At 39.9% G+C, this 25,964-nt stretch overlaps 1 protein-coding gene across 3 annotated transcripts in view; it reads right to left on the bottom strand.

Annotated features, from left to right (window-relative positions):
* FLOT1 (flotillin 1) overlaps positions 1–25,964 on the bottom strand; it is a 791,904-nt gene that overhangs the window by 378,266 nt on the left and 387,674 nt on the right. The window lies entirely within an intron of this gene.

Genomic DNA, 25,964 nt, shown 5'->3' on the forward strand with positions numbered 1-25,964 from the left:
GAAATCTCGGTGCAGTATTTGCTTTCCACGGGCAAGACAACTGTTAAGTTTTTCTGACATCGGTTAGAGCAAGAAAAAAAGGTCCCCAACGGGGTACTTAGCTTTAGAAGACTTCAGGATAATTCAATTCGGAAACGAAAAAACTCAGATAGCGGCCAACTGGCACTCGTGCAAACTGCTTCTGCTTTGGGCACCTCAGCAATAAAGATTGATGGCGTCGGCTGCCTGTTTATATACCCCTTGATGACCTGACGTGAGTCCTGGAGCGACAGCAACCGACGCAGAAATTCTAAGTCTCTGGTATTCGGGCCGACTGAGGTCTACCTGCAGGCAGATAACCCAAGTTTGATGACTGCAACAGTGAAACACAAAGAACATCAGCTGAATACAAAATGACAACTGCATTATTGTAGTGAAGATCTCCAGTGTCAAAAAAGAACAGAGGTCTGCGGCAAGGACATTCTCAGCTGCAAAAGGGGTGGTAGGAAGAATTTACTAATCAAGACAGGAGTGACAAGAGGGTTCACTAATGTGTAACAATAGGATAAGAAACAAACTACCGTCTCCAGCAGGAGTCATTCATATACTTATATCTGCCATGGCCATTGGCTGCCCAACTGTCCGCACAGACACCATTATTCTATCAGCATTTACTGGTTCTGCAAAGTCACAAGTGGAAGACACAAGTATTTTATTACTGCATCACTGGACTGGCAAATATTTTTTTGCCTTTAAGACATATAATCAGTTAGGGTTGCCCACTTTTTAAATGCTTTCTCAGGAAAAATTATACTAAACCAGTGTAAAGACGTGAACTTCATTATTTTGCCAAAATAAAAGCTAGAATTTGAATAGTTTGTATTGTTTCACAAAATCACTCAATCTCTCACTGGCTTATTCTGATTAAGTTGCTAATGTGTTTTTCTTAATGTCCCTTATCTTAATTCTAGAACCTGCTCATATCAAATGAGTAACTATATAAGAACTACTGTATTTTCTCTAATTAAATATATAACTGTCTATGCTCTGCAGCTTTATTTGGTGAATAATTCTGTATCTCCCCAGTACTTTCAGTAAAACAACAATCTCATTCAAATTACTTGGTTAACAAACAAAATGAAATTAACTTAATTTTTAGCCACAAATATGATGGTAGGGCGCAAGATTCTTCAATGTGTGTACTACAAAATGACAGAAAGACAAGCAGAACAAGGGCCAGCCACTTGCTATATGTGCATATTACCTTACTTTAAACACAACAGCACACTGGTTTATTGGGTTCTATACCAGTACCCAGCTAGTAGGAACAGAATTCAGCACAGCCCTCTTTGGAATGGCTAGATCGGGCTTTATCTGCTCTTATGTGTCACTTGACAGTGGCTTGGGAGTAGCAACCTTTGGGAATAAAATTTTTCAGACAAGAAATACATTAGTGTCCAATACCTGCTCCCCACCCAAGAACAGCTGCACAGGTCACAGAGTTGCTTCATGAGACTTCAAAGTGGATACACACTATAATCTTTGTTACTATAAGAGAGGGGAAAAAAAAACTCTTCTGGCCCTTGGCTCAGAATGCTATCATGGTCGATTCATTCTGTGTTATGTATCCATGTTAATGCATGGGAAATGGGGAAGAGGCCTGAGAAGGAAAGTTGCTGTGTAAAGAAAAATAACTAGCTGATAACAGCTTTTTCCCATTTGGCACAAAGTTCAAAAGTGGTGTAAACACCTTCCTGTAGTCAGGAAACCAGAGGAATTTCTGCAGGTGCCCCTCTCCTTCTAAATCTACATGCAGAGGAGTTCCACCCTTTCTAATAGCTTGAATCACAGAGCTAACAGGTTTATGGAATGTAGCAAAGGGTTGTGCACAATGAAAACTCAAAGCAACAGCATCAATGCATAAGAAGATTCAAGGAGTTTTTACAGCAGAAAAAAATAAAACGCTCTCCCCGGTAACTGTGAGTCTAATTAAATAAGAAACAGGTTTCTACAAGGAATATATAAAGTTCTTTCAAGGATGGGCTTGTAAGAACACTATCAATAACTTACAGCTTCCTTTCCATGTCCTATTCTCACTACTTCTTTTCACAGACACTGAAATACTCAGGCCAGTAAAACAATGCAATACCAAGGACTGCAAATGCAGCACCCCCCCCCCCCTTTAGTTGGGGTTTGAACACTGAGTCAGCGGAGGATGGAATATAATTAAGCTTGGCAAGTCACACATCTTACTTGCCCCATCCCCCACTTTGCCTGCTTTTGTGATTTACAATGAAAGGCACTGTTCACCCAGTAACACTGCGTGTGTGTGTGTGTTTCTGTCTCTCTCATTCTGTACACCATTTTCCTTTCTTCGACAGATGCAATCCTCAGCAGAAGTATTTAAAGGCCTTAATTTATGCCTCCTCTTGTCATGTGATCTTACAATCTGCTAAAGTCGAATTCCTGGAAGCCAGTGAGATCATCTCCCTTGGGGTGTTATCTCCTTGACAAAATGTAGCAAATATTAAATCTCCTTTTCGTGTACACATTTAGAATTTGTTTTCTGATCACATAATAGCAGAACAGTAGCAGTTCCACAGACGCAGTTGTTAGCCATTGCTTACTGATTTGTTAAATGGTACAGTGGGCTGGTCCAAGAACCCTTTCCAGCCAAGACATGTGCTAAACTGGCAATTAGTGAAGCCACAGGCAACTACTTCAGCTATATTCATGTATGTGTGTGGCAAAAAAAGAAAAAACAACATATTCAAATAATGTTTAGGGATAATTTACCTTTACTACACACACACACACACACACACACACACACACACACACACACACACACACACACACACACACACACACACAGTTCTGAAAGCAGCTGCATCTTTGATTTCAAAATGTCTGCAGCCCAGATACACATCTGTGAGAACCCCATCATTCTTAGAATTCTCTGACTCTAGTTCAGGGTGCAGACAGATCTGTCTCGTTTCTGCTGCAAAAAACATTCTGGAACTGTTAGCAAAGTCTCCTTTTGATACTACTGATTTTAATGGAGCTTCATATTTGATGTATGCATGTCTGCAAGGCATCCAGAGAAGAGTAAAACTAACTTGCTGGCTCTTGCACATCAATTCTCAGAACAGGAGCAGGTTGTTCTTCATCCCTCAGATAAGGCATTTCTAACAGCTATGGCAGGAAACTACTGTTTCCCTGCAAAGCGTTGTTCTTCTCTTGGTCATAGCATACAATGTTTGAGGATACTGCCAAAATGAGCCACATATTTCTGTGACTTTATACTAAATCTGCATCTGACTTTAGGCATGAGTTTAAAATGTAAAAGGATGAAACCCAAACCGTGTACATGTGTTCTGGCCATTCAGATGAATGATCTTACCAAAAGTCGATGCCAGTGTGTGGATCTGCATCAGGACAAACTGCAAGAAGTATCATCATGTCTGATGTGGGAGGAATTAGGGGCAAAGTCTTGTGTCCTCCATGGAGGAAGACATGCATGCTGTTAAAGGACCTGAAACTTGTTAGGCAAATAACCTGCAAGTGTGTACATATGTGTGTGTGTGTGTGTGTGTGTGTGTGTGTGTGTGTGTGGTGAGGGAAGACTGAAAAAACAATAAGTATACGGACATCGAAGCAGAGGTCTCAGCCGTGATGAACTTAAATAAGCGCTATGAGTGTTCGTATTGGTTCTCTTCAAAACAATGCTTAGGAATGGAATCACAGTGTCTACATTATGACATCAGGCCAACTGGATGCCTAAACCCGATCTCAAAGTGGGTGAGAGCATGCGCTAGTCTATGCGCTTCCCTAGACAGCACTACACTACAGCTAACAAGGGCCCTATGACCATTACCTTAAGGCCTTTCCTTCACCTGTACTTTTCTCACAGTTATCAAGACAGCAAGATGAAGATCTAATAAATTAATCATATAGCAAACGTTTTATATAGGCAAGTACTAGGTAATCAGTCTGTAGACCATTTCAAGCCCAGCCAAAAGAAAACTATTCAGAATTTCCCACTAGCCTCAAGGTAGGGAAGACCAGATAGAGTAGGAGAGAATCTGAGACAGCCCATCCAATTATCCAGGTTTACCCTAAAGATGGCAAAGCTGCTACTCCAGATGTGAAGGATACAAATCAAACCAACATGTCTTAGTTATCTGCTGTTGAAGCTTTAGTTAATTTAACAAAGTATTTGCGGTATCACAGTGTTTGATATTTCATGGCAAGAAAGGCTGGACATAGACCTCCATGGAGGAGTCTGTAAGAGACTGAGAACAGAGAAACGGCTGCCAGTTTCTTCTATTAACGAAGACTTTTGAGGCCACTGATCTTTTTAGTTGTGAATTTCTGATGTCTCTCAAGTCAAAAATTGCATTTTATGAAACAATGGTTCTGACAAGATAAAGTAAAGAGGAATTAAGTCTTCTATGGATCTAGTGGAGACGCTTTTGGAAATCAGATGGGCCAGATAAAAGGCTTTCTGAACTACTGTGGAGAAATGATGGTTAAAATAATAAGGAATTATCAACATGAGTACCCCGATCCCTCACAACAGTGTCTGATTGGGGGTCGCATCTCCCATACAGTAAGTGAAACAGTTTTGTTTAAAGCTACATTTTTTTACATTTAATTTGAGACCATTGTCCTTGCACCAATTAACATGGTCTAAGTCATGCTGGAGCAATTGTGAGTCAGCTGAAGATAGAATAACAACACCCAATTTACAGTCATCTGCAAACTTAATTAACCATAACTCAGAACTGCTCGCCTGAAGGTCTGAGAAATATATGCCAAAGAGGAGAGGGCCCAAAACTGAGCCCTGTGGTACAATACTGGTAATTTTTTGATTTCAGAAGTGGCATCTGCTACTCTAACCACACAAGTTCTGTCGAACAACCAGTTAGCTATCCATCAAACAATATAATGACATATTTAGATTTACAAATCTCTCCATAATGCCTGCACGGGGAATAGTGTTAAAGGCCCTGACTAGGTCTAGACATGCCATATGCACTACATAACCATTATGCACTCCTTCAATTTTCAAAGAAATTAATGACTCTAAAGTAGCCAAAATGATGAGGGTCCAGGGTTATGAGATGAATGAAGTATGAAGACAATACTCTCCATAATGCACTCTTAACCACTTAAATTAAATCTACACATTTCTAGACAGCAGCATCACGTTTTACTCACCTAAATCATACTATCAACTACAGAAGTTGTGCTATCCTGATCATTTAATTCTAAATGCCACACATGGTCGAGCTGTGAAACCTTGAGTCTTTAGGTAGCTGCATATACATTTTTTGCTTATTGGTATAATTTGCTGTCTTAGGTCTACACCTAATTACACTACACATTTGCAGACAGCAGAAAGAGGCAATTAGCCTGTTTTTCATTAATATGCATTTGTTAACAGGAATAGTCTGACTGGGCCATGCAAGACCACTTTCTGGCAGAGGTCTAGGGAATGAAGTTCCACATTTACACTTTATATAACTGAATAGAGTACATTCATATACATCTTGAAGTGCTAACTGTAACCAAAGAAATACATCTTAAATCAGACATCATAACAGCTGAATATATGTTAGAAATTATTCAACAAAATAACACAGAAATTTTTTTTTACAAGATCTCCGTTGAACAGTACAATTTAATAATAAATATTTTCAAAAAAACATGACTTCATAATAATGGCAAAAATAATCACACAAGAAAGATGAGTATGCACAATTGCAGTAATAAACTGTGTGCACATGAATGTAAGAATGGTAATATTTATAGTGCATTATATGAGGCTTTTGATGTGAATGGGTCAGCTACTGGGAGAGTTGCAGAAGGCTGAATTTTCAAAAGAAGGCTTTAAGATTTTTCTTGAATTTTTGGAGACTGCTAATTTGTCTTAAGATGTCTGGGAGGGAGTTCCACATTTTCAGCTTCCATATTTTGGTACATAATGAGTAAAGAGCATCCCCATGTGCATTGTGTGATTTTAAACATGCTTGTCTTTAGAGAGCAGTGATTGGAGGAGGCCGTATCATCTGACTAAGAGAACTAAGGAACAGCATTTTTCTTTCTGATACATGTTTAGTTGACTGGAAAACTCCATCCAGTGACGCTTTTGAAGAGGTATGCAATACTTACAGGTTCACAAAAGCTTACTAGCCTAATGGCCCTAGAGCCCTTACAAGCTTAGCCATATATATCCCAAGTTGTCCCAATTGCCAGTAGTTAGGCGAAGTTTGCAGAGGTAAGAGTCTATGACAATTAATACCGACTGCCTCTGTCAATGAGGGACACGAGTGCCACCCCAAGAGTGAATATGTTGTCACCCATCCACTGATCTAGACTGTGTCTGAAAAGGGCCAGGGACGGGCTCTATTTCACGTGAATTGGAAGCTTGTTCCAGAGAAGTGTCAGTCTCTGGGAGAGTTAGCTATTTTTCCAGCATGATTTGTTCATGTCAGAGTCTAGGTTAAGATCTCTGAAGCGAGTAACCCTCATGCAGTTTGATTTACGAATATGTAAACGTAACAAAAACAAAGTGTTAAAATCGACTCTGGTACAAAACTTGACTTTTATTAACTTTTCCACACTTAATAAAAATGATAGAAAGTTACCACAAACATTAAAAAAATAACATCAGCGCTTTCGTCTCCTAAATAATGAATGGACTTTTTCAGATACTATGCACTTAAAAATAAGAATTAAAATACACTACAAACATAATTATAAAAATACACTACAAACATAATTTTTTGTAGCACCTGTTACAGTGATTTACGAATATGTAGCATTTCCATCAGGGATGAGTTAGAGACTGCCCTGTAAGCCAGGCAAAGATCACCCCCTTAGCAGCCTGTAGGACACAGAATACAGTTACGCAGCTTTCAGTGTTTCCACATACTACTGGGCAGATTGGTAGTAAATTTATTAACTTTATTACACCATTGTTCTAACCGACTTGGTAGAGTCATATTAAGGTTAGTTAGTGTTGTAGATGTATGGAGTGGTGCACCGGTTAGCAGTGTTACCTCACAGCAAGAGGTCCTCCATTTCGATTCTCATCTGGGTTGCCTTTTTTGCGGAGTCTGCATGTCCTCCCTGCAGTTGCGTGGGTGTCCTCTGGGTGCTCCGGTTTACTCACACATTCCAAAGACATGCAGTAGGTGGACTAGACACTCTAAATGGCTGTAAGTACGAGTGTGTGTGCAAGTGAGGGGTACAGATGAACTACCACGGCAAGGCTAGCCATCCGGTGGTGTAACCTTGGCTTGAGATGAATGTCACTGTTGAAGTGAAACCCCGACCCCATGTGCAAAATGGGAAATAAGGGGTTGAGGATGGATGGATGGAATGTTGTGGCTGTATAAAGAAGGTTTCAGAGCAGGAATGCAGAAGCAGTGGTTAGATGGGCTTTTTGGTTTAGGAATGGTTTGCACAATAAAGAAGACCTACCTTTTGATGAGGTTTATTAATAATGTAATGGATATGATTATCAAACTTTAGGTGCTCATCAACAGCTCCAAGGAGCTTAATCATTTCAACATGGATATTTAGCTATTAATTCATAACAAAGCCTTTTCTAAGAACAGTCAGTGACTTGGGGGCAGCTAATATGAACTTTTTTGTTTTTTTTAAGAGGAGGTGGTAGAAAATAGTTTTCAATGGATATACAAGATTTCTAAATTATAGTTTGGAGTCCTGCAGGCGAGTATGCAGAACAAGTGGCATTGGGGAGACTCAGGCTCAAGTAGCGTACTGGCTGACAGATGAGTTCTTCAAGACAGATGTCCATGGGCTGCTCGCCTTTCTTGGGAAAGCAAGGAAGTGCAGATCTGCATTGCCTGCCTGAAGGTCAGGGTACTGGGCAAAGAGATGCAAAAAAGGAATACAAAGGGCAGCATGGAGTCTCCTGGAGTACAACAACATACAGGAATATACACCACAGTATATGTGTGTGTATCAATGCAAATAGCTTCCCTAATGGACACTGGGGTAGAACAAAGAAAAATGCTTTATCACTTTACTTTGCATGGTCCATTTTTTTTCTCCTAGGCTAAAATCGTGTACAGCTCATAACAGAATGGGCTATATAGGAGATATAATGTACATAGAGATGGGCATGCATGTACACACACACACACACACACACACACACACACACACACACACGCGCGCGCATGTACATGCATCTACTTTACAACACTCAAGTTTCAGATGTTTCAGAACATCAAACGACATATGGTCGTCATCTTATGATCAACACTCTGAAATGTCAAAAAACACAGAAGACCAAAAAATGTGTTTTTGCAGGAGGCAATTCTAACCCCTTGTGACCCATACACTCCCTGCTAATTAAATATACCAACTCTGAGAAAGCACTACAGTGAGGAAAAGGGCAAATTCCCCGATCCCCATTTACCATGATCTCAGTACAGACAGCTTGACGTTTCGGAAGTTTGATCATATGGTATCAACAATATGCAGTTTGATGTTCTGAAATGTTGATAAACTGAAGAGCCCCCCCCCCCCCCACACACACACACACACAGAAAATGGACACCAAGGACTACAGAAGGTTATCTAGGTTACGGGTCCTATACAGCATACATCGGATACAAACATAGGAGTTCAGAACAAAACATTTTTTGTGTGTGGATGACATCAAAGTTGTCCGGAAGTAGCAGTAAATTGAGCAAGCAAAATCACCTTACAGCCTTAAATTTAACACTGGATAGAATGCATTTTTATACCCTGAAATTGTGTGGCGGTTAGAATTTTGCAGCAATGTGAATTCTAGGGCACTGGATTAATGGTGAGGAATGAGTAACTACCACCCCTAACCTCAATCATACAATACTATTTGGTAGGAGGGGATGAACAAACAACAGCAATTTAAAGTTAGCATTGTGGACAGACATGCAGCAGTTAAAACATAACATAAAAAATGCACTTAGGTACTCTGAATTAGTTGGGGGGGGGGTGTTGGAATTTTGATGCAAAGTGTATACTAGCAGTAGTAGAGGAATAGCAAGGATAAAAAAAAAACTTGTACGTGATCACCATCTTTAACTTCCATCACACAACACTGTGTGACTGGTTTGCACTGAAGGAATAAAAAATGAACCAAATGTCATTCTGTTCATTTGCACGGTAACTGGAAAAGCCATCCTCATAGCCGGCTTTAAGCAATAGCAAACCCTGCATTCGCTGGGGGCCCCCCAACCACTGCAATTCATCTTATCTTGAAATTTTTTAACATGTCTGTCAAAACAACAAAAGCTAGTACAGGAATTTTCCATATTTAATAAACCAGGTGGATAATAAGTCTTACTTGTATCTCCTTTAAAATTCAAAGATATCGCTGGTTATAGTAACAGTGTTTTATCAAGCAACAGCTTTCACAATTCCATTAAATATTTTATCACTAACATAGTGCCCCGGCTTAGTTAAACCCTGCTAGTGGACATTCTGTCCACTAAAACTAACAAGTCCAGCTTTAGGTACCTGCAATATCCATGGCTGCAAGGGGCCCCCCTAATCATCCTTGACTGTGTGGGGGCCCCACAAAAGCTCCTGCTGACTAGGAAAAATGAGGAAGAAAAAAATGTATTAATTTCCTGATTAGGCTGTTTAACATGAACAGGGCTGTGATATGACTCTGTTAGAATAAAGCTGGTAATGAAGATAGGCAAAGTAAGCACTAGAGAGATAGTCAGCCCAGCATGACTGATGTCAATGCATACCTTGGAGTTTAAGAACAGCTGATGCTTCTGATCTTCAGGGATGGTTTTCGCGTACAGTGAGTTTTATAAATACTGGCAAAAGAGCAGATACTATATAACTCCCAACTTCTTTGCTGAAGAGTTCAGAGCAATACCAATAATACCAGAATAAAGGCTCAAAATCAGGAACATGTTTTAAATATTACTCTAATTCAATTAAAAAGTTACTAGAACACATTTTGTAGCAACATGCATTTTTTTGCTCAATAAGTATAAAACCCTGATGTCTGGATTTATTGACTGTAGTCCTAAATGATTCACAAGCAAATAAAACTTTTTATGAAGGACAGAGCAAAATCATGAGCAAAATCAGGGAAGCTCTGTGAAATCAGGGCCAGTGACAGGTTTGTATTTATTTTCTGATCAAGATCTTTAATCTGAACAGGCTGTGATATGACCCTGTTGGGATAAAGCTGATATTGACATCTGCCCTCAACTGCAGCCATGCTAATACCAGCCCTGCTTGGATGTGTGTGTGTGTGTGTGTGTGTGTGTGTGTGTGTGTGTGTGTGTGTGTGGGGGGGGGGGTTGTGGTTATTACTTCTTTAATTTCCATCAAAGTCAAACCTTAGAGGTGTGCACATGAGGTTATTGTAGCTTGTGTTTGGACTCAGGACAGTGTGGTTATTATTTTCTTTTACTTTTTTCACACACCTCGGAGGTGTACAAAGAAGGTTACTATGGCATGTGGCAGGGTACTGTCTAGGAACAACAAAGTACAATATATTACTGCAGTCATTATTTGTTTCATTTTCCTCACAATCACACTTCAGGAATGCATACAGGTAGTTACCCTTGCCAGTTTGGGTTGTGGAGTGAGGAGGCATGCTATGTATATGTATGTTTGCAGTGACCTGAAATACACTACTGTGGCAGTTTGAACCTCTGCTTTCACCAGAGCGATGCTTAGGCAGTTTTTTTTTTTTTGGGGGGGGGCAGACAAGTTAGGACTTGTGTATCCAAACAACAACTAGCTTGTTAGTTTATTGTTGCTACAATTTATATTTGAACATTAATTCTTTGGTACACCGTATGTCTTTCTTGAAAGAAAAATAAACAACACTGAAGTTCTTTTCTTACTCATGTTTCACCACTGGATTAAAAGGCTGGGAAAATGCTCTAAAATACATCCCAGAACATCTAGAACCCCATGGTTTCTTGGGCCCTGGCTTATTTGAGTTATTTCCTAAATGGTTATTATTGTGCTGTCTTGGTCAGGAAACATGTGTTGAAAGGATGCAAGAAAAACTAAAGCTGTACAGCAACACAATTTCTTTCCTCAATCATAATTTCTGTTCAAGTCACCATTGGTTGAAAAGATTGGGTAAAACGAAAAAAAAAATCTTTGAAATGCACTTCAGAGCATATAGTGAGTTATGGCTTCTTGAAAAATCTGAACAGTAAAGCAAAATGAGAGAAAAGGAAGAAAAAAGTAGTGTGCATAATATGGGGAGTCCAAGACGAAGGAAAAACAGGGGAAGACTGGAGGGTATGTGTGTGTGTTTGTGTGTATGTGGGATCCTGAAACAGTAGGTCTAGGGCAGGGATCTGCAACCTGCGGCTCAGAAGCCGCATTGTGGCTCTTTCATCCCTCTGCAGTGGCTCCCTGTAACTTTGAAAAATAATGGCCACTCTTCCACACAACACACATGCACACACACGAGTGATCGAGCGATGGACTTTAAATCTTGCTCTTATAAACTTGCTACAATAACACAGTTTCTGTTGCCATGCATTCGACACACACTGAGAGTGATCAAGCAATCCCTTGGCAGCAACAGCATCTCCTGAAAGATTTCCATGCCTCTCAAACTCTTGCCACAAGAAATCTGGACAGAGCCACAAATAAAGGGGACAAAGAAACAAAAATTGGGACGGACTTTAAATATTGCTCTTATAAACTTAGAAACTTGCTAGAATAACATGGTTTCTGTTAACATGCATTTTCCACACACACACACACACACACACACACACACACACACACACACACACACACACACACACACACACACACACACACACACACACAGAGTTATCTCTCAACTGTGCAGATTTTCGCAAAATGCCCTGACTTTTGCCTCATATTTTTGGTCTGTTTCCCATAAAATTGTGGTTTTCTGGCAAATCATTGAGGGTTGAAGTCAGAAAAAATAGACAGAAATTTGAGTTTCAGACTTGACACCTTTCAGAAAATTCTTGCTAATGCAAAATCTGTTACATCTATCAACTTTCTAAGTTTGTATGAGCAATATTTAAAAAGTGTCCCTATTTTTGGACCTTTGTGCCCCATTATTTATGGCTTTGTCCAGATTTCTTGTTGTAAGAGGTTGAGCTCTTATGCAGAGAAACACACACCGAGAGTGATCGAGCAATCCCAACAAAGGAACAAAAATAGGGACAGATTTTAAATATTGCTCTTATAAACTTAGTTCTTTTATATTTAGTATAATAACTATATATAAAACTTTATATGCTGTTATCCTATTTTAGGGATCACATAGGTTGTGTGGCTCCCGATGAATTTTATTTGGTGGGAAAGGGGCCAAAATGGCTTTTTTGTTAGTGAAGGCTGCAGACCCCTTGTCTATGGTGCCATTTCACCCAAGTCCAGACCTGTACATAAACTTGCTGCAATGTAACATTGTTGCAACTAACTGACGGTAACTGTAAATGTCCCTTTGTGAAATGGTCCAACATAGTGTGGTACACAGGCCTGTTGTAATGTTAGAGTACTGTAGCTACAGATCACAATGTGTGCACTATTTCTAAAAGTTTGCAGTATGAGCTAAAATGTTGCTTAGGAGGGATGGCAGTGACAAGGTGATACGTAGATTTGAAGTGCCCAGGGGGGCCCCAACTTGACATCTGCTGGGGGTCCCCAACACCGGCCCTGGCTATCCTAGAGAATTACATGCAGTTCTGAAGGCCTGAAAGAGCAGATGCATCAATCTAGTAGTAACTGTAGAGGAGGGCTACTAAGACAAAAGGGGTACCTGATTAAGAAGAAAGGATGTGTGCATTAAACATTTATGTTTCAAATGGCACAAGGAATGGGTAATGGGATGAAGCCAAGTAAGATAAATGGTCTCACTGTACTGTCAGGGGATTAGTGCAGAAGGAAGAGGTGTGACAAAAGCACAAATGTGAAAAAGGTCTGACCCTGGTTTTGTCAAGTCTTTTTTTTTTTTTTTTTGAAAGTAAGGGTGGTGGAGTTTGCAAATGACCTACTAGAATACTAATGGCATGCAAGACAGCAGATTCAAGGAGGTTCAGAATGGGAGGAATATGAGCTACAGAGAGGCAGCAGTATGGGGTGACATACGACAAATGAGACAATGGGGGTACTAGTATTCCTCCACCACGTTATATGCACATCAAGTTTATTTTTTACTGTGACAAAATGCTGAAATTCAGTATGTGAATTTTTTTTTTTATGTAAAAGGGTAATTAAATATAAATATAGTAAATATGGAAGCAAATTAAAAAATGTGTGGTAATTACATTCGAATGAAGCTGACAGCATTACGCTCCGGGGGTATTTCATTCCTTTAACTCAAATGAAACAGCAAGATTTCAGAATACAGTGGGGTGGGGGTGACACTCTATCATCAGTCACATTTACTGACTACTTCCAGGATGGTTAGCATCTGCTTCACAGAAAAATGGTCAGTCAGCATAACAGTGTTGGGCCTCTTGTACACAAACTAAGATTCAAAACTCCCCTCCCCCAAACGCAATTAACGTGCAGTGTGTGTGTGTGTGACTGAGTGAGTAAGAGAGAGACTTAATTTCCTGCCTGTGTGTGAAACAGCAGGTGGACATTCATAAAGGAAAACAAAATCAATAGAAACTGAACAAGCAAAAAAAGAAAATCATGACCTTTCTGTGCAGGTTGCTGCAAGAGTGGCCAGCAAAACAAGCATTTTAATGTTGATACGTTAGCTAATAAAACATACCGGTTTATGAAGTGATAAAACCTACCACCCCCTTCTGCTGACAGACTCCCTGCAGAGTTCCTTCAAATAGCTGCCAAAGCTATAGTCTTATCCCATCTCTATAATCTTAAACAGATCTATTACAGAAGGAACTGTTCCCTCTGTCTGGAAAATATCTTATATTATTCCACTCCACAAAGGTGGGAACGCCAATGACTTCTCTAACTATCATCCTATAGCACTCCTATCCCCTCTTGCTAAAATATTGGAAAAATACATACATAAGGTTGGGAGGGTGGCCTAATGGTTAAGGTGTTTGCCTTGCAAACACAAGGTGCAGGGTTTGAATCTCACAAGGGATAATTGGCAAGGCTTAAAATGGCTCGCAAGGGCAGTTAGCCTAGTACTAACCTATGAACCTATAAACAACTACTTAACCACCTTCTCCAAAACAGCCTACTTGCTTCTTGTCAGCATGGATTTAGACCTTCCCATAGCACCACCACTGCATTGCTCTCCTTTACTAACTCCATCAACTTTAACCGCAATAAAAATATTCTATCATCTACAGTCTTCATTGACTTGTCTAAAGCTTTCGACATGGTTAACCACCAACTTCTTCTGCACATTCTTACTTCTCTCTCACTTGATGCTCCTTCCATTACTTGGTTCACATCATACTTAAATAACAGTCAACAGGCAATTCTCTGGAAAAACGTACTATCTGATCACCTTCCTATCTCTGTAGGGGCTCCTCAAGGCTCTATCCTAGGCCCCCTTCTATTTTCCATCTTTATCAATGACCTGCAAACAGCTATCCCTAACACCACCTGCATTCAATACGCAGATGACTCCACAATAATCTGTACAGCCACCTCTCAAACTGAACTCCAGTCTATTACCCAAAACGCCTTTAACACTGTAGAACAATAGTTCTCTGAATGGTGCCTGCTCCTTAACCCTAAGAAAACTAAACTACTACTCTTCTCACCTACCCGAAAGTCCATTCCTTTACACTTCACTCTCACTTCCAACAACGGTACAGTTATCTTGCCTGATCTTACCACTAAGCTACTAGGAATAACTATAGACAATAATCCCAACTTTGATTCCCACATTAACAATACTATAAAATCAGTTAACAAAAAAATAGGATTACTATATAGAATCAAACCCTTTCTCACTCCACTAGCAAGGACCACAATAGCTGGAACCCACCTAATTTCTACCCTACTCTATGCCTCACCAATATTCACCAATCTCTCTAAAAATAACCTCAATAAACTAGTAACATCCTATAACAACATTGCTAGATTTGCTACAGCATCTACTTTCAGGACCCATTCACTGCCTGAACCTAAAAGAACTAGGATGGCTCGAACTCCCCAATCTACTCAAACTCCAACAGCTTACAATAGTGCACAAGACCCTATACCAACCTAGCAAAACCCCATTACTTTCCAGTCTCATTACACCTTACACTAACCTGAGACACCTGCGCTCTTCTAACAAACCTCTGATCCATACTACTAAAACTAACAATTTAGCAGGTGATTGCTTGTTCTCCAGTGCTGTTGGAAAAATATGGAATAAGCTTCCATCTGAGATCTCATTTCTCACATCACTCCCTCTCTTTAAAAGGAATCTAAAACTTTATCTCAATAAACACTGGATTTGCTCCTGTACTAACCCAGACTAACCCTCTCCTCTCTTCTTTTTCTTATTTCTTTCTCACTTCTTCTCTATTCTTTTTCTTCCTCATATCTCTAATACCTTTCCCTTTTCACCTCAAAGCATTTTTTATCAATTTTTATGTTAAATTTCATTGTAATTAATAATATGTTTGTGTCACAATAATACTTGTTTTATAATTTTGTAATTAATATTGGAGATTTTCTCCCCGGGCCTCTACTGAAAATGGACATATATCCAGCTAGACTAGCCCGGGGTCAACAAATGTAAAATAAAAAATAAATAAATAATAAATCATATTTCAATGCAGTTTACTCTGCAGCTGATGTCCTTACTGGGAACTGAACTGCAGTAAGCTCTGTAGAAAAAAACTCCACCCTGAGAACTTAACAAGCTACAACATCTGACCGCAGTAAGAGTGACAGCTACTTTTCAGTTATTGCAGGAGAACAAAATATTCACTGGTCCTCCTCACACACAGCCATTTGTTCTCTTTCAGAATTGTATGGAAAGTTGTTGTTGTATCTTTCGGCTTTTCCCGGTTAGGGGTCGCCACAGCAGAACTCCGGCCCGCTAATGATTGGTAGTAGATTTTTACGTACCGAGTTGCCAGCCCTGATGTACAACCTTCAACGAAGGTACGCCCACTCACGCATGTCTCCACACAGAAGACACTTTAGCTGAGAATCGAACAGTACAGTACATCTTAAAGTACAGCTGTGTAAAATCTTACCATAACAGTAGAAGTAATTTCCATCACTGTTGCAGTATTCATTACTTGTGGGATTCCCTACTGTGCAAGCCAGGCATCGGCTAGTATATCGTACTGTTGCTTTAAGGTATGCTGAATGTCACCTGTAGTTTCCTCACGCTGCAAATGACATAAAGGTGACGTCTGGATGTAACACCCTCATTAAGTGATTGCCCCAGTAGGAAAACCAGTTTAAGGAAACCCAGGAGGTATCCAGTATATCCAGGAAGGAAAAAGAGAAGGGGAAGGAGGGAGGGAGTGAATACTGCAACAGTGAAGGAAAGAACATCTTCTGTTATGGTAAGATTTTATCCGAACACAAATGCCAAGAGGTCCAGCAAGACAAACAACGTTTTCAGTAGAAAAAACACTTTAATGTGAGGAGCAAAGCTTTCGGATAAAATCCTTTATCAATACTGAAAATACAAATGCAGAGTATATATAGGTCTAAAAAAGTCATATGACCGGCAGCCAAGAAGTCACATGACCCTATCATTAAAACAAAACATGTAGAAATAAATAAATATGCAAAGCTAAAAAATGCAACAGCATAATGCATACATGAAAACAAAAAACATTTAAAAAAGGAAGAATGTATATTTAAAAAAAAAAGCAAAGTTTTAACCTAAAAATCACATGTACAATCATATACATAAAGAGAAAATCTCATAATCTAGATCTACTCATTCTAACCAAAGTAGGTTTAAGGCTGACAGTACTATTCAAACCAGGGGGTGAGTCACCCATCAATCTAATTATCCAGTTAGACTGATGGGTGACTCACCCCCTGGTTTGAATAGTACTGGTTTGAATAGTACTGTCAGCCTTAAACCTATTTTGGTTAGAATGAGTTAGAATGAGTAGATCTAGATTATGAGATTTTCTCTTTATGTATATGATTGTACATGTGATTTTTAGGTTAAAACTTTGCTTTTTTTTTAAATATACATTCTTCCTTTTTTAAATGTTTTTTGTTTTCATGTATGCATTATGCTGTTGCATTTTTTAGCTTTGCATATTTATTTATTTCTATATGTTTTGTTTTAATGATTGGGTCATGTGACTTCTTGGCTGCCGGTCATATGACTTTTTTAGACCTATATATACTCTGCATTTGCATTTGTATTTTCAGTATTGATAAAGGATTTTATCCGAAAGCTTTGCTCCTCACATTAAAGTGGTTTTTCTACTGAGAACATGGTAAGATTTTACACAACTGTGCTATGTTCTTACATTTACTGTTGCAGTATTCCTTACAAGTGGGAGAGTACCAAAGCTCAAGAAGAAACTTGGGAGGAGGAAGGAGCAGTAGAGCCCTCTAAGATGCCATGAAGAATGGCTTTAGCAAAACTAGCTCTAGCTCTGGAGATACCACCCAACTTGTAGTGCTTGGTAAATGTATGCACAGTAGTTCAGGTAGCTATCTAAGCCCTTAAAAAAACACCAGAAGAAGCCACAGCTGTAGGAGAATGAACCTTAACAGAAGGAAGGCTCTTAGCATGAACTCTTAGCATGAAAAGTATAGCAAAAAGAAATAGCCTTTGAAATCCAAGAAGAAACAGTTTGTTTGGATACAGCTAATCCTAAGGAGCTATGATGAAGAAAAAAAAAAAAAAAACACCAGATCAGATTTTCAAATACCTTTAGTCTTATCCAAATAAAACCTGAATTGTCTAGGCACATCCAGTATGCAGCACCCTCTCACTGGCAGATTGCGGAGAGGGGAAAAAAGTAGGCAAATGAATAGAATGATTATGATTAAGAGACAACTCATTAACCACCTTAGGCATAAAAGAAGGATTAGTATTCCAAGGACACCCTGTCTTTACGAAATACCAAAAAGAAGAGGACAAACCATAAGGGCTTGTACCTCAGACAGCTATCTGGCAGAAGTAAGAGGCAACAAAAGAACAGTCTTCCAAGAACAATGCAAGGAAGCTGAAGCAGCAGTCTCAAAGGGAGCCTGAGTCAACTTCTTCAAAACAAAATTAAGATCCCAAGGGGGAGGAACAGGCTTCCTGGGAGGTCTCGTATGAAGGACACCTTTTAGAAATTGTTTAGCCTCAAATCAGAAAGCTAAAGGAGGAGATAAAAGCAGACAAGCAGAAACAGCTGATAAGTGGGCCTTAATAGAAGAATAGGCCCCAAACCAGCATTGAGCAACTCACACAAATAACAGGAAATCAAAGGAACATCTACAGTAAGTGGGTCCAGGTTACGAGGGAGAGACACCACACAGAAAACATCTTCCATTTGGATAAGTAGGATTTCCTAGTAGTGGGCTTCCTGGCCTCCTGCCAGACCCGCAGCACATCCTCAGAAAAAAAGGTGTCTAAGAGGAATCAAAATCTGTCATCCACAGTGTCAGTATAGGAGTGGACAGGGTGGGGATAGATATGAGAACCCTTGTCTTGTGTGACTAGATCCATCCTGTGAGTAAGTTGTGATGACTGCCCATGGCTAAATGCAGATGAAGAGGGTACCAATGCTGTTCTGGCCAAAAGGGAGTCATCAACATGATTTTGTGAGCATCCTTCTGAATCTTGAACAGGACTTTTGGAAAGAGATGAAGGTGAGGAAATGTATAAAGAAACACTCCCAAGAAAAAGAGAGAGCGTCCACCTTCCACACCAGAAGACCTGGGACTCTGTCACAAAACAGACGAAGTTGTCTGTTCAGAATGCAGGCAACTAGATCTACTTGGAGTACCTCACTGGTGGACAATGTCCAGAAATGCTTCCCTGTGAAGCATCCATTCGTGGGATTAAGGACCTGCACAGTGTCTACCACAATGTTCTGATCTAAAGGAATATAAACTGCCTGAAGAATCACTTGATACTTGACAGAAACATCCCATACCAGAAGTGCCAAGTGACAAAGATAAGATCTTGTTCCCGCTTGTTTGTTGATATACCACATAACTGTGGTATTGTCTTGTGAATACCTTGAGAGTCCTCAGAGAGAAAGATAAAAGGCCTGAAGAGCCAGCATAAAAGCTCTCATCTATTTGACTGATGTGCTCCTTCTGCGGAACAGGCAACCACGCCCCCCTGTACTGTTAGGGAGCCAAAAGCTGCTCCCCAACCCACGTCTGAAGCATCTGTGAACAATCCCTGACAGGGAAGAGGGAGATGAAAAGGGAGCACTGGATTTAGAGACAACTGCTGAATCCACTAGACAAGTTCAATCTTGAGACAAGGAAGAAGAGGAACTACAAAGTCTAGAGGATGAGCATGTTGAAGCAAAGCTGACATCAGAAACCACTGAAACTTTCTCATGTGAAGTTTGGCCAAAGGGAGCAAGGAATGCTGGATGCCATGAAACCCAGAGCTCTCAAACTCCCTGGCTGTAATGGAGGCCAAAGGAAGACGACTTTGAAAGAAAGAAATGAGTTCAGGCAGGGAAGCCAGCATAGGCATCATCTGAATCCTGCAACCCAGAAAGACATGATCCTGAGAAGGAGTCAGAGAAGACTTTTTGAAGTTTATTGTGAACCCTAGACTTTGAAAAAGGGAAATGGCAAAATGGGGGTTTTGTAAAAGCATCTCTGGAGAGGGTGCCTGAATTAGCAGATCGTCCAAGTAAGGAAATATCTGAATCCCTTGAAGCCTGCAAAAAGCAATCACAGGAGCTAGGCATTTGGTGAATACTCTTGGGGCACTAGAAAGGCCAAAGGACAAAGCAGAGAACTGAAAATGCCAGGAAGCAACAGAGAAATGGAAAAGCTTCCTGAAAAGAGGATGGATTGGAATATGAAGATAAGCATCCTTGAGATCAAGAGACACTATACAGGCCTGAGGGAGCAAGAGAGGAAACTGAGTCTGAAGTAAGTGTTTAGATGAGAGAGGTCTAGAAATGGTCTCCATGTACCCACTTTTCTGCGCAACAGAAACATTCTTGAGTAAAACCCCTTCCCCCTTTGGGACACAGGTACCTCTTGAATAGTACCCTGAGTTAAAAGACCTACAAGAACCTCTGGGAAAAAAGGAAGTTGTTTTCCCAAGGAAAAAATAAACTTTTTTCCCAAGGAGGCTGAGGAATGCCCATAAAAGGAGGATTGCATTTCCACACCATGACGTACCCCTAATGACTGACGGACAAAACCAAGAATCCTGAGTAATCTGAAGCCAAACAGGAACAGAAAGAGGAATGTGGCTGGGAAGAGATGGATAGTCATACAGCACCTGATTTATCAGGAAAGGAAGGCTTTTGAAACCCTGAAGTCTGAGTGGCCTTGCTTGCCACTCTTTTTACCTTTAGTAGGAGGGTGAGATTGCGTACAAACAAAGGCTGGCTTACTGGGGTAGTGTCTCTTAAATTTAGACACAGGAGAAACAAATATATGTTTAAGTTCCTGTAAGGCCTTCCCCCTTATCCTGAAGGGATTTAAACAAACCAGCAGCTGTTTCCCTAAACAAAAGTTTATTATCTAGAGGAGCATCCATCAATTCAACTCAACTATTCAATCTCAGCTAACACACTACAAGAGATTTAATCCACCCTCAGTTATACAGACAACACTTTCTGGAGAGCCTCTTGTGGGATGTTATCCTTGTGGACATTGTGGGGCTTGTCAACATATTAACAAAACTAAAGAATTCAGTAGTAAAAACACCCCTAAGGTTTATGATATTAATATCTTCGGCAATTGTAGTTCTGATTGGGTTATTTACTTAGCTTTTTGTCATTGTTCGGCATTTTATGTTGGACAGACCTCCCGACCCATCAGAATTAGAATTAGTGAACATCTAAGTGCCATTAGGAATAGACGAGTTACCAGTGCCTTATACAAACATAGCAAACAACATAAGGAAGCATGCTTTAGGTTTGTCATTATTGATAAAATTCAATCACCAAGGAAATTCAAAATGGGATGGCACACAAGATTGAATAACATGGAAAGCAAATGGATTACCAAACTGGGGGCATTTTTTAAACCTGGGTTAAATGAATATGAGGTACACGATGACACTTTTGGTCCATAGTTCTATAATGGTGTGTAAATAAATATACACACTATAGATATTATGCATATATCCAATAATAGGTATGAGGTATAAGTTTTATAAAACTAGATTAGCATATGGATTGACATGTACTGACAGTTTATTGTAAGTATACTTTTAAGTAATTAATATTTGTTTTTTTGATTTGTTTTTTGTGTGAACTCTTGGTGACATATGATCAGTCCATATGTGTGTTTTTTATTTATGTTGGATTGTGCCTTTAAAATTTAAATCAGGTTTGAGGGACTAATGGTTGTTAACCAATGGCTGGACGATACCAATTTAGAAATAGGTATATAAATGGTCTCAAAATGAGGAGTTGGTTGAAATTATTTATATAAAGCAAAGCAGTATTTACATTGATAAAGGCTTTTTATGCCGAAACCGGTCTGTATGTTACTGTTTGTACAGGTAGTTTTTTGGCTACCTAATAAAATGGTTATTTGAAAGCAATATTTCCTGCCTTGAGTGCTGGTTCGTTTGGTTTAATCCATCAACTCAGCCTTAATATCATCATCATAAGCCAAGAATACCTCATCACTGAACCAAAAGCAGTGACCCTAGAAGCATCTGTTGCATCACAACTACATTTGATAGAATGATGAACCACTTGAGAGGAAGTCTCTAGCAAGGAAACATAAGTTTTGCCCTCAGAGTCTGGAAGATCAGAAATAAACTGACAGACCCAAGAAAGGAGAGTCAACACACACCTAGACATATGGGTGTGATAATTAATAGCCCTAAAAACTAGTGTAGCAGAAGTGTAAACCTTCTTACCCAGCCTTTCCATGGTTCTGCTGTCCTTGTCAGAAGGCAGTAACTTGTGAGAAGAAAGCAATTGAGATGCCTTTCCAGAAGCTATAGACACCACACAGGGGTCAGCAGCAGGACATTGGTACAAACAGTACAATCCTCAGGCACCCTATAAAACCTATCAGACTTCTTGGGAGCATGGGGCAGAGAATCAGGTGCTTTAGAGGCACTGGAAAAAGAATCAGACAAAGCAGCCAAAACAGGTGGAATAGCAGCAGGTTTAGGAAATTCCATCTGCAGCGACTCATAGTCCCTCTCAAGTATATCGCAGTCCTGAGCACAATTCCATTTAAAAAAATTCCATCATCCTAGACAAAGTGTCCCCAAAGGAAATTTCTTCAAAAGGAGTATCAGGACTATTAGAGTCCTCTCCTCTGACCCACAGTCCAAAGGAGAAGAAATATGAGTAGAACAAGCCTAGGATTCCTCATCAGAATCCAACTCTTCCTCAGAAGAACCTATTTCTAGGGCTTTTAAGGGGAGCAGAGAACCAAGGAGAAGCAGGAACAGAAATCCCCCGAGGAGGTTTTAATGACATTAAAGTATTAAACAACTCCTGAGTAAAGGCTTGCCACTCACTTTGTAGATCCCTTGGAGCAGAAGAAACACGTTTAGTTTTTTGTTTCTTAAGGGACCGCCTGACCTATAAAACTTGGAAGGCTCTAACTCAGGATGGCATTTAATAACTGTGGTAGGAACTTCTTCCCCAACTAGAATCTGTGAAACATCACTAGGCCCTTTGGAACTAATCAACTGCATTTCCCCCTGAACATCTGAAATGGATGCCTGGAAAGCCTCATCGGACGTGCTGCCAGCCAGATCCTTGCTGGCCTCCAACCTGGTTATGGCAGAGCAATCCGACAACACAGCCGGGTGAGCCTCTGGATTCTCACCGACCTTGGGAGAAACACCCAGCACAGGCTGGACAGCGGAAAATTCCATACTTACCTTTTTCATCTTCTTTCCTAAAAGCTGACCCTTGGGGCAGGAAGTTCCTTCCATTGTATCTTTAGTTAGAAGATTAAGACGCTGGTTCTCAAGATACCAGGAAAGGGAAGAAAGCCTACTACAAACGGTTTTTGGAACAAAGGCTTGACAAACAGGATAGATTGTATGGTATGGGAGAAGCTCCTAGGTGAAAAAAGGCATTTATTGTGGCAGTCTTTATGGGGAATCTGTCTCCCACACTGGCATTTAGCCTTCCTGGATGACATTAAACCCCCCCCCCCCCAGGAGCAACAAAAAAGCTAAGAAACAAAAAAACCTCAACAGGGTACTTACCTGCAATGTCTCGGAACCAGCAGGAAGACATAGGCATTCAACCAGAGAGCAAAAACTGAGTTTAAATTGGTGGAAAATGACATAGGCATTCAGACAGACGATCTGGAGATGCGTTCGGACTGGTGTCAAAGAAGTTCCATGGATGGTACAGCTGAATGTCACCTTTATGCCCTACACAATTGTGAGGAGCTTACGGGTGACATTCAGGGTACCTTAACGCAACGGTAGGCTTTGGTATACTGGCCGACGTTGGGCTTCCACAACAGGGAATTATAGAAGTAATGAATACTGCAACAGTGAATGTAAAGTCGTCAAAAGGTACACAGCAGACCAAATTTCCATTTCCAACATCAAGCAAGAAAAAAGGACCTACTGAGTAAGGAAACAGTTGTTACCTCCACTTCTCAAAAAGACAAGGCACAATTTACATAGTGTTTTAAAAGTACACATGCGTGTTTGTGTGCATGAGTATCTGCACATTAGTGTGTGAATGTGGTGAAGGCAGCTCAAATTTTCCTGATTCTGTTTCAACATTTGGCTGTCACACAGAATAATGATAGGTCTAGAATAGTGGCAAATTGGTTATATGAGGAGAGAGAGCTGCAAGTTGTTTAGTTACCATCTCAGTTTTTTTTTCTTTTAATTGTGCATTGCAGTGTTACTACTGTTTTTTAACTGCCCTTATAAACAGGCAGACATATAAATAGGTTTATACAGATGGGACAGACCGACTGATTCTTTCCCCATGTGATCTAACATTATTTTTACCTAGCTAGACAACTATACAGCTAGAACAGATAAACTGACAGATAAATATTTAATTCCAATCCACAGCTAATATATTTTTAAAGACAAATACTTGAGGGGCTGAGGTGGTGCCAGCCCTTACCCCCTTTATCAAAAAAAGGGTAGGCAGGTGACAGCTCCTGTCACACTGACTGAATGCAACTATTGCCAGGAAGCTTCTGCTCACAGTCTCTGGAGCTGTTAGAATGGTGCAGCAGCTGTCACACAATGATGCCACTCTTAACGGTCTGCAGCTATGTAGGTATGTGGTGGGGTCCAATACTGACAATTACAGCCCAGTTTTGTTCTGCCCCTGATAAAAATAGTGACTTTTGGGTAAAAAAGTAACAATTACAGTTTTTAAATAATGCCATACTGAAAAGTACAGACGTCTTACTCTTAAGATAAAGCATGTTAATACAAACACTCTCATTGTATTAAGCTTCTAAGTGAATGGTAGCATTTTAAAAAGTGCCTCCTATCCTCAAGTGAATGACCTGATCAACTTAAAACAAATATGTGTCTATGTGTGCGCAGTGGTGGAAGGGGGTACAAACTGGCTCATACATGCAGTACTAGAGACACTAATTGAATGGTAATGCATGGCATTTGAAAAAAAAAAAAAAAAGCATAAAGTCAAAGTGTTAATGGGGCAACCAAGAAGGTGTCCCACTTCACTTTGAAATGGGTGCAAAAAATAAGGTTGGTATAGTTGGTTAAAACTTCTTTACATGGAAGACCTAGGAAGAAATGCTCCATTAACAAAATAATACAATCAGTGAAAGAAAATTAACAACTGAAATTATATCATGGCAAGGAAAACCAAAACTCACATTCAAGATAACCAGCAAATCATTGGATACCTAGAACAGGTACATGTATACAGCAATCTAACATATACTAGATTTGTGTATATAAAAACAAGAGAATTATTTGCCAAGTATACATGCAATACAGGTAATAGACAGGTAAAGCAGATAACAGTGAGGTAGTTAACAAGGTATAAGAAGGCTAGTAAACAGGCTTTATGCAAAAATATTGGAATGATACCTCTGGGCTTTGACCAATCACATTACAGCACTGACCGCTTTCCAAGTCCTAACATGCAATATGAATACCTAACACCTAGTTACAAATATCTTCAGTAGTGCATTTCCAGAATAATATTAATTTAAAAGAACATTTATTAGGAGCTGAACAGTACATACTACTTTTCAAAAGGACAATATTAGGAAAATTAGTTTGGTTTTGAACAATTTGTAGTGGATGCACTCTACGTTTACTCGAATTTCCAACCTCCAAATATCCCTTGTATATCTTCTCTCCCCTCACTACCATATACACAGTATAAGCATGCCATCTTTCTTTATTCTTCTCTCCCTACCATCTCCTTCCCTTTATTGACCTGAATGTACCCACAGATACTAAAAAAAGTAAAAAGTCATGTGCATTCAGAAGCCATGCAGCTGAAACACAGACATGCCCTTAAGGGTAATTTGCATACATCTCATGGGCCGCCATTATAAGAGCTTTAAGGTATTAACAGAGAAAAAAATCTAGCTTGTCAGGGCATTTTCTTCTGTTTTTACTTGAGACAGTAGTACAAATAATGTTGATGCAGGGCTTGACTAGTAAATCTGACTGCCTGCCAAAGGGACACCCGCTCAGTATGCATCTAGGCATCAAATTCAGAAACTATACAGAACAAACACTAAGCGACTGTTATGTAAACTTTGTAAGTGGCAAAAATTAAATGGAAGGGATTCTGGGGTTGCGTGTGCTTAAGCAGTTGAAGCGTGGCACCATGTGATCATCTGAAAAACTGCCAGGGACAAAGTGGTAGAAAAAATAAATGCAAGCAGAGGAACCATGCAAAAGGGTCCTAGACATTAAATTC

Source organism: Protopterus annectens, chromosome 9.part0 (genome assembly GCF_019279795.1).
Source record: "Protopterus annectens isolate FY-2018-M chromosome 9.part0, PAN1.0, whole genome shotgun sequence".
NCBI classification, from domain to species: Eukaryota; Metazoa; Chordata; order Ceratodontiformes; family Protopteridae; genus Protopterus; species Protopterus annectens.